This window comes from Artibeus jamaicensis, unplaced genomic scaffold (genome assembly GCF_021234435.1).
Source record: "Artibeus jamaicensis isolate MK-2021 breed Jamaican fruit bat unplaced genomic scaffold, CSHL_Jam_final contig_354, whole genome shotgun sequence".
NCBI lineage: Eukaryota > Metazoa > Chordata > Mammalia > Chiroptera > Phyllostomidae > Artibeus > Artibeus jamaicensis.
Genome location: NW_026521803.1, coordinates 38,123,305 through 38,129,162, shown reverse-complemented (window position 1 = coordinate 38,129,162; position 5,858 = coordinate 38,123,305). Strand labels below are relative to the sequence as shown.

Sequence of the window (5,858 nt, the reverse complement as noted above, 5' to 3'; positions counted from 1 at the left end):
GTTTGTCCGACATGGTGACTCCAGTTCCACTTGGAAGTGGTTCATTCGTATGATTGTTTACACGTGCCATCAGAATATAAGCTCTATACGAGCAGCTCTATTGCCTGTTTGGTTAATTGTTTACCCACAGCACCCAGAATCTGAAATGTAGTAAGTGCTCAGGAAATATTTTTTAAATGAATGGATGATGAACCCAAAAGAATTGGGTAAGCCTTGGTGAAGGGTGTAGCTTCCTTTCAGGTATCGTCACACACTTCTTTGTATTCTCTATTCTCTATCAGATGGATTGCTTCTTGTCTTTCCAGCATGGCTACCAGTGTCAAAAAAATATTCTGCCCTGGCTGGTATGGCTCAGTGGATTGAGCGCTGGCCTGAGAACCAAAGGGCTGCTGGTTCAATTCCCAGTCAGGGCACATGCCTGGGGTTGCAGGCCAGGCTCCCAGTGCAGGGCGTGTGAAAGGCAGCCACACATTGAGGTTTCTCTCTCCCTTCCCCTCTCTCTAAAAATAAATAAATAAAATTTTTTTGCCTTGATAAAGCCTTTTATTGGCTTCCTAATAGCAAACGTCGAAGAAGGTTTTCATTAATTACACTTAGGTTTGCTCTAGGTAATTACTTTTTACAGATAGCAATGGAAGGGATGTTACTGATTACTTCTTACAGATTAACAAGAAAAAAATTTTGCAAATGCAAGGGAATGATAAGGGTAACACGTCTGGTTACATTTCAATCCTTGCGAGAATTAGCACAGACTTCAGGAAGTTGCTTTAAAGATATGCAGTAAGCATTTTCTGCCTGAACTCAGGTTGAGGGAGTTTTAGCAAGAGCAAGTCACAAAGCAGCGTAAGTACAATGCAGGCCTGATTTCACATGGGAGAACTTCTTCTCAGGTGTGGTCCTGCGTGCCAACTCGCTCCGCACTGGTTTTCATGTGGTTGCTGAGCTATATTTCCACGCCTAAATAAATAAATATTCTTTAAAAAACATTCTATTAACTCCTTTTAAGAATGAATGTGTTAATTTTCCTTAAGGTCTGCAAATGACCCACCATTTCAGAGTTCTAGATTGCCACTGTTGATATTATTGCTGCTTGTACTCCTTTGAATCTAACACAGAAGAGAACCCTCTAACACCTGGAAGAACTGATTAGGCCATTTGTTAAGCAATATGGGGAAACCACCCACAATTGTGAGCAGTCATCTTCATTTGAATGGATGCCAATCATATTCTTGACCTCGGGCTGTTCTATTAGGGGAAAGTATTGAGAAAACCTGGAAGAATTTGGGCTGTGGTTGGATCAGAAATTATTTTTTCAAAGGCTGCTGAATTCTAGCTCTAATGATTGAACTGAAACTGAATTCTTAGCCCTGCCTGCACATTTGAATCACTCAGGGAATGTAAATACACACACACACACACACACACACACACACACACTATATGATATTTGGGTATGGGTATATGGGGACTCTCTGGACTCTGCTCAGCTTTTCTGAAAACCTAAAACTGCTCTAAACCAGTCAATTAAGAGCAAGACAGACAGAAAGACAAAGACAGGAGGTGAGAACACACACACACCCACAAGGCAGATGCGCAAACACTGACATACTTGATGCCCTGATCCCCAGATCAAGTGAATCAGAAATTCCTGAGGCTGAGTCCTGCGCGTCTGGGTGTCTGGAAGCTCCCTACAGGCTGCTGACGTGCTGCCGGTGTGGGGAAGGATCGCCTCGAGGGTGCTGTGGCTTTTCCAGCTGGAAGAAGTAGCGCTGTGATGGCAAATGGGTAGAGAAGCTTGGTTTTACTTTAAGATATCTCTTAGATGTGGAGTGGAAATGATGTATAGAGGCATTTCAGGCCCAGAATTGAGCTCATGTCTGGAAATAGGGAAGCACTATTAAGCAATGCATTCATCACTATTGTTCTCAGACACCGATTGTCTAAGAAAGCACTGTTGGAATCAGCAATCTTCTTACTTTATGAGAGCCTGGGCTGCCTGTCTGTGCAAGATAATGGGCTTGAATTTAGCAACCATGAGCACAGTGGGTTCAAGGAGATAGCCTCCTCCCCCCGAATGTTTATGGTGAGAGAGGCTGGGGTTGGCTCAGGGTTCTAATTACAGTAATAACAGCATCTTTCACAATAAGCTGCAGGCAGAATCCTAATTAATGAGCTCAATTCATCTGAAGCAAGGAGTCCACCTCCTGCGCAGGAGGAGCACGTATCCATCAAGCCCAAGCGAGACGTGGGGCCTGCAGACTGTGTTCTGGGAAGGCCACTTGATGCCTTTGATCTCAGCGTTCCTGGGGCTTTATAAACGTGGACTCTCCCTGCACTCTTGGGAAAGTTACTGGGTAACACACAGACTGTCAGGTATGAGCAAGCAAGCCTTTGCCTCGGTTCACCCCAGGAGAGCAGCCTTGTCAACAGCTGGCGGGGGCCCTGGGATCCTGCGGGCTCTACTCATGGCCCAGGCTGGAGGAGGGCCAACGAGGGAACAAGCCGTGGTTGGTAGATGAGAGAACGTGTAGAAAGTAGTGTTTCTGGTCCAAGTTCTGACTCACACTGCAGCCTGAAGCAAATCTCAGATTTCAGCGCCTCCATTGAGAAATAAGGATGATGCCTGTTCCCAGTTTGGAAAAAGTGTTCGAGTTGTGTGCTCCCTTTCGTTTAGGGGCTCTGCTTGCTCCTCCCAGCCCTGGACCGAGGTCCCCCAGCTTGCCTCTGCAATACAGTGTCACAGGAAAAAGTGCATGAGTTAGTCAGGGCCAAGTTCAAATTCCAGCTGTGTGCCCTTAGGCTAATAACTCACTCTCTGGGTTGCAGTCTTCCCATCTCCCAAATGCCTGGAGGTAGCATCATTGTTGTGAAAATTAAAGGGTGGTTAGCATCCTGCTAGGCTTCTGCCTGTACTTTTGCATACTATGTGGTCTGCTGTAGACAGAGTCAGGAGCACAGGTCTCACTAAACATGACTGTTATTGCTGTCAAGGTTGCCCCTACCTGTTGATGCAAGACTGGTGTAGGTAGACCAGTCAGGAGACCATTATGAAATGCAGCCCAGACGGCATGAGGCCTCTTTGGGAGAAGCAGGTGAATCTGAGAGCCATTAAGATACGATGTATTGGCCCTGGTGTGGTAGCTCAGTTGGTTGAAACATCGTCGTACACACCAAGGGGTCAGGGCACACACCTAGGTTTTGGATTCCATCCCTGGTTGGGTCATGTACAGGAGGCCACCCTTGATGTTTCTCTCTCACATCGATGTTTCCTCTTCTCTCTCTCCTTTCCTCTCTCTAAAATCAATAAGGTAAGGATTAAACAAACCAAAAAAGACAATGTATTTCTTGGTTAGGCTGCCACTTAAAATGTGGCGGAGGTCCAGAGGTTCGGGAGGCCCCCCTTTTGGCTCCTGTTTCTGTCCCATCCAAGGGTACCCCATTGCTTTCACCTTCTAAGGCTGCTGTAACAAAGCGCCACAAACCAGGGGACTCAAAACAATAGAAATGTATCTTCTCACAGTTCTGGGGGCTTCCTCTGAGGTATCACGGAAGCAGCTGCTCCATGTTTCTCTCCCAGCTTCAGAGAGCTGCCGGCAATCCTTGTAGACACGTCACTCCATTCCCTGCCTCAGTTTCACCTGACACTCTTCCCTGTGTCTTTTTCCCCAAATATCTTCTTGTAAGGACACCAGTCATTAGCTTAGGGCTCACTCTACTATGACCTCATCTTACTTTGATTATATCAGCAAAGACCCATTAAATCAGGCCACATTCATAGGTACCAGGGATAGAACTTGAACGTGTATTTTGGGGGGACACAATTCCATACACAATGCCCTTCAACAGGTTTCCGTCACAGCCAGGACAGTTCAGTAGCCAATTGTGTTGTTTTACTTGTGTGAATTTTTAAAATCACATCTACCCTCCGTATGGTGTCTTTGCTCCAAGTTGTCTGGAAAGGAGGGTCTTGGGAGGTAGGATGAGGCCACTTCCCCCTGGAAGTAAGTGAGCCAAGCATTAGGCTTTGAGGGGCTTTGAAAATCGGGGTAAGCCTCCAGCAGGCTTTGGATCAGGAGACTCAGGCTCCCTCCACCAGCCCTTCCCGGCCAACTCCAGCTGCCTGCCTGCCTGCCACTTATCAGGGCCTTATCATCAAACAACACGTGTTGTTCCCCGGGCTCCTGGGAGTAACTTATCACATTCGCCAATATTACATTTTTACAAGAAACACAATTCAGATGATTCAAAAGCAGACTTTACAGAGCGTACTCAATACCAGGTTACTCCATCATCACAAAACATTTATAACCGGAGAATGTCAGTCATCTGAATACTGGTATCCCTTTTCCTAAAGCATTTCCTAGAGACACAGATCATACCACTGTTACAGCATTTCCCGGGACACACTGTTAAGCTGATCAATGGCCTCTTGGATGAGCAGAGCATCGTCCAGTTTCTTCTCAGGGCCGCTGGCCTGCCTGGGGATTTTCCAAATTCCCTGGACAGGTAAATCAACAAGATTATAGTGGATGGGAAATGGGCATGAGAGAGAGGGAGAAGCAAAAGACAACATGAACTTCTGGTTTGGGTGTTTAATGGTGCTTCTGTCAATCGAACAAAGGTCATATTGGAGGAGGAGCCTGTATGTGTGTGTATGTGGTAGGGCCAAAATGAGTTCAAATGTGAAAGGTTATAGGTACTTTCACAGTAAACCTTCCTCCCACAAGCGAATTTGCCTCAGGCCTTTTCACTGCATAATGAATTGTCTGCAGAAGATAAAAACAGAAAATAAAAGAGGGCCATTATAAAAGACATAATGAAATATATTGCAGAAATGAAAATGCATCAACTTAGCAGTCTTTCATTCATAGTATTATACTTTTTTTCTTTGCTTGTTGACTCATCTCCTTGTTTGGCATCACATTCTTTTTCCTTTTTTTTTTTTTTTTTTTTGCTAAAAATTTCTTCCTTTGTTAAGAGAGGCATCAATTTACAGCTAAAAAATTGATAATGCTCTTGAAGACTTGTGAATTTGTAGGCAGCTCTTTTATATTTGCCATGGCTTAGGAAACTTTGGGTTTTCATGGTTGGGAGGGATCGCTGTGTTTGCCGTGGGATATACAGTATTTTGCCGTGTATAGTGCTCACTTTTTTGCCCAAATTTCTGGGGGGAAAATAAGGATGCGTATTATACATGGGTATAATGATTACATGCCACGGGTATAATGATCATGTGTATAATGTGCACAAAAACATGGGAGCTCATATTAGATGGAAGCGCACTAAACTCGGGTCGCGTGCAATCTGGCTTCCTGCCTTGTTATCATCCACTATTCTAGGGACCCCAGTGTCCTCCTCACTGAGCAGTTATCATGAGGATGATGGTTGACATCATATAAAAGGGGACTACTGCAAGACCTTTGTCAACGGAGAAATGAAACCAAACTGACAGACGACATTAAGTCTGACAAATGTGAGCCAGTTGACAACCAGGTATTTTACCTTTTACGGCAAAATTGCCTTACGGCCCATTAGAGATACGGCCGAAGTGCGGCCAGGGTGTTTACGGCAAACCCTGTGGCCTCGGGACTTTGACTGTGTTGGGTTTGAGATGTTGGTGGGACGCCCCAGTGGCCGTGCTGGAAGGTACTGGGGCGAGAGCGCTGCTGCTGCTGCAGATGTTGCCTTCGGCAGCATCAGAGGGCGACACAGGCCAGCACCAGGCTGCCGCCACTCAGAGAGTGAGAATGAAAGAGAAGCCAGGCTGCAACTGGGGGGGACCCCTGGCACCAACACGCTCAGGAAGAGTGGCCATGAAGGAGCCCGAAGGGGGAGGCGAGACGAGAGGTAGCTGACAA

At 45.9% G+C, this 5,858-nt stretch overlaps 1 long non-coding RNA gene across 1 annotated transcript; it reads right to left on the bottom strand.

Moving 5' to 3' along the window:
• Positions 1-582: 582 nt before the first annotated feature.
• On the bottom strand, positions 583-4,574 carry LOC128627272 (uncharacterized). The gene is made up of 4 exons (XR_008391423.1): positions 4,380-4,574; positions 3,192-3,294; positions 1,610-2,724; positions 583-957 (listed from the first exon to the last, which is right to left on the bottom strand). It is a non-coding gene; the product is annotated as an uncharacterized LOC128627272 (long non-coding RNA).
• Positions 4,575-5,858: the final 1,284 nt, after the last annotated feature.